Below are 4071 nucleotides of genomic sequence, written 5' to 3'. Positions count from 1 at the left end.
TAAGCATTTTTTATAGAAATTTTTGTAATTTTAAAGGAGAAAGGTAATTGGATCATCAGAGTACAGCTTTGCCCCAAATATCTGAATCCACATATTGATGTCAGAAGGGTCAAACTTGGAAGTAAAGGAAAATTTTTCTGAAGAAGACTCAAAGCCCTGGGTACCTACTTCTTTTTACCCATGAGTCTTTCAGGCACTGAGTGACTATGAAGCCAGATTTAAAGATATGTCCTTAGTGTAGATAGGTAAATCCGGTCTCATATCCAGTAAGATAGATTCAATGGAGGCCATTATAGAGAATGGAGTCCAGGAAACAAGAGCAGCCTTGGGGAAATTGAAATGTTAATGTCCCCTAGACATGGAGCCCATCCTAAGGAAATGTTAATGAAACAGCTCCAAGCAAACAGGGAGTTACTAATCCGGAAGCTGCTCCAGGGCCTTCCTAACCAGATTACTCCTCCTGCCTGGCTATCTCCCACCTTTTTGGCCTTTCCACCTTGGAAAAAAACACAGGAGTGTGGGAAAACTGAAGAAAGACTTTAGCAATAAAAAAGGGAAGACCTCGCTCTTCTATGGATTCCACCTTTTGGGTCCCCTTCTTCCTCTGGGGAGAAGTCTTTTCTACTGTCCTTAATAAAGCTTCCACTTTCCATTCTACACTAGCCTGGGCCTGATTCTTTGGTGTTATACATCAGCATTGGGAAATTAAAGACTCCAGGTAAATAGCAGTAACAACTATTCTGTGAGAGGCACCAGAGTTAATGAACATTGCAGCATTATTCAAAGTGTAGCTTGAGAAGACTTTCTGTTATTACTGAATTTATTCATGGGAAATAGTCATTTTTCCTTCTTGGTCATAGATGTGTCAAAGACAGTTTAACAAGTTGAACTTGACAGTTTCTTCTACCCAGACTGATTTATTCCTTTCCCTTGAAATGAAACATTATATTTCATTTATTAAAAATATGTGTGAAAACTACTGCCTTCAACTCTGTACTCAGCAGAAAGAGAACTGATGATATTTGCTTAACTTTGTTGATTTCTACAAAACATCTCTAGGCTTCACATTTGGGTGTCCATCTAAATTCAGCATGATGTTTATGTTAGTGCTTCTCTTATTTCCCTATTTCTTAACACTGTAATAGTATCTTATATTTTCCTGCATTACAAACACCTAGATATCTTAGTGTAGTAATTATCCTGATACACACACATGAAAAATGTTGATTCCACTTTTCATGGAACTTAGCGTTTAATTCAGAAGTATTTCATAAGCTTCATCCTGCTCTCATGGGGTCTTTCAGTTTCTTTGACTGATCCTCTTGTGTTTTATTTATTTCAATGGTTTTTACATTTATTTAAAGAGCATTATGTAAAGAGTATGAATAACATTAAATTCCATTAGAAATAAATTTGATAACATTGGAGAGTTAGAGTGTTAAAATATTTTATCCCATCTTTGCATATTTCCATATAGAGACTCTGAGAGAAATTATAGCTACTTAGTTTTATGGATCAAAAATTTAATATGTGAGCTAAAAAGCTTGAATAACATACCCAAAATGGAGTCACGGCTGTGTTATTTAATGCAATTTTACCAGGTGACCATAAAACTCTGGATACACACACACACACACATACACACACACACACACACACACACACACACACACACACACACACGTTTTAAAAAAAGGAGTCTTCAAGGTGTCACTCCTCTCCTGGGGGAAAAAATAAAGTTTAAAAAATATTGTTATTTGAGGACTAACATTTGTCAAAGCAGGCTAATGTTAGGGTAGTCATTTCTCCTCTAAAGTATGAAGTCTTCAATGTACTACATTAATTCTCCCAAGCCAGGATTTATCACAACCTACCAACTAAGAAAAACTCAGTATCAGAGGAATTCTCCACCCAGTTCTACAAGAAGTTGAAAAAAGAATGAACACCAATTCTTCTAAAATTATTTAATAAAATAGAAAATAGCAAAACTTTCTAACCTCATTCTATGAAACTAATATCAACTAATATCAAACGAGACAGACACATTGAGGAAAAAACATTTCAGGCCAGTATTCCTGATGAACAGAGATGTAATAATTCTCAATAAAATTATGACAAGCAGCATAAAAAAATCATTTTAAAAAGATAATGCAATATGATCAGTGGGATTTGTCCCAGGGATGCAGGGTTGGTTCAACACATAAAAATCAATAAACTTTTTTTAAGTAAATAGATGTAAAGTCAAGAATCAGAAAATTATCTTAAAAAATGCAGGAAAAGCATTTGACTACATACATGATCAAAACACTAGAAAACTATGTATAGTAGACATATATCTTAACACTATAAAAGCTGTCAATGGTAAACACAAGGGATACATTATTTTTTTTTAATTTTCTTAGTATTATTTATTTATTTATTTATTTATTATAGTTTTTGGCATAAGGAGAATGTGAAAACAGAAAACAGGGAGAACAAAGAATTACAAATAGGAATTCGGACTCCTAGGAAAACAAAAAGAAAGACAAAAACAAAAGAACAAAAAGGGTGTGGTGGTCAGAAGGCTAGAAGAAGGTAGCCAGAGCTAGAAAAAGGCATAGTAATTTTTTTCTTCTTCTTCCCCTTTCTTGAAAAAAACACAAGGAAACACACACGTATACACAACCATTTGTTCTCGAGTAAAAATATAAATAGGGCAGAACCAAACACTTTGTTCTTCTTTCTTCCAAAGGCAAAATAAAAAAAAAAAAAGTAAAAGAAAAGGCAGGCTGCTGGCTGTGCCCAACAGAGCCCCTTCCACAAAGGTGTGTATAAAGGGACAGCTCTCGGGGCTCTCAGGTTTCTGCAACACAGGGCCACAGACAGAGGCAGCTCGATTAAGGGGGGTTGTGACATGCCCCCAAGGAGCTGGGGGTCCATCTTATTAAAGTCCAGGGCACCCTCTATAAGATCTGCGTACCCCCTGGAATATATCTGGGGCCGCGCCCTCTCCAAGTCCTAGGCACTCTAGGGGAGGGGGTCACCAGGGCCGCATGCTCTCCAAGCCTGGGGCACCCTTGCCTCGCCCCTAGTGAGGCCGCTCCTCAAGCAGGGGGGCTGCCCCCCTGCTCGGGCTCAGTTTGTCGGCACCTGGTGCTGGGGCAGCAGCTGGCAGCCACTGTTGACGTGGCTGATAACTTTCTGCTTGAGCTGCACCACTTGCTGGCTCAGCAGGCTTGCGGTGGACTCCAGCTCCTGATCTGGCTCTTGAGAGTCTTCACTTTTTCCTGCAAGTGTGAGATGTGCTCCAGCTTGCGCTTGTGTCACTTGGAAGCTGCCATGCATTTGGCCAGCTGCTTGCGATCTGGCTCTTGCATGTCCAACACGATGGACCACAGCAGCGGCCTCACACGGAACCAGGCGTGACGGACCCAGTGCTATGGGGCAGCTGCAGTGTGAAGGGAATGGGATTGGCGGTGAAGGCCACAGTGGCAGCACCTAGCACCCCTGTGAGCCACCCGCTAGCTGCTCAGGTTAGCTTAGAGTGGTGCCTCCTTGTGGGCAGCTTACTGAGATGGGGTGAATAGGGGGCTCCACGCTGGATACCATGCCAGAGGGTCTTCCTTCAGTGCCCCAGCAGAGGCTGCCCTCCCATCCCCAAGCTGATTCTGCTTGTGCAAATCTTCCAGGGCCTTAACAAAGACTTTGATGAACTCCTACTCCTCCCTGGCTCTCACCTTGGGGTAGAGGAACTGCGTGCCTATCCTGTGGTGGTGACCAGCCCTTTGGACTGGATTATGGGGCGCTGGAACTCAGGAGAGGTGAGCTTGAGTAGCTCCAGGTCTGATGAGGAGGGCAGAGGCCGGGGGCCACTGCCCTGGGGGTGCCCATCCAGCCCAGGGAGGCTGAGGTGGCGCAGCTGCTATCTGGAGCAGCAACACCTGCTTGCTTAGGCTCAGTGTCAGCGTGTCCCTCTGGGGCGCCCCAGGGAACAAGCAGCCCTGGGACGCTAAGTTGCTGCCATTGCCACTGGTGCTACCACTCAGGGCCAGGGCCTCATTGCCTTAGAGGGGTGTTTCCATCCTCTGGCTC

The 4071-nt window shown here is 42.5% G+C and overlaps 1 pseudogene; it reads right to left on the bottom strand.

Annotated features, from left to right (window-relative positions):
- Positions 1 to 3114: 3114 nt before the first annotated feature.
- LOC143642163 (transcription factor JunD-like) lies at positions 3115 to 4061 on the bottom strand (annotated as a pseudogene).
- Positions 4062 to 4071: the final 10 nt, after the last annotated feature.

This window comes from Callospermophilus lateralis, chromosome 9, assembly GCF_048772815.1.
Source record: "Callospermophilus lateralis isolate mCalLat2 chromosome 9, mCalLat2.hap1, whole genome shotgun sequence".
Lineage (NCBI taxonomy): Eukaryota > Metazoa > Chordata > Mammalia > Rodentia > Sciuridae > Callospermophilus > Callospermophilus lateralis.
Note: the sequence above shows the minus strand (reverse complement) of the source record. Positions and strands in the feature narration are given on the sequence as shown.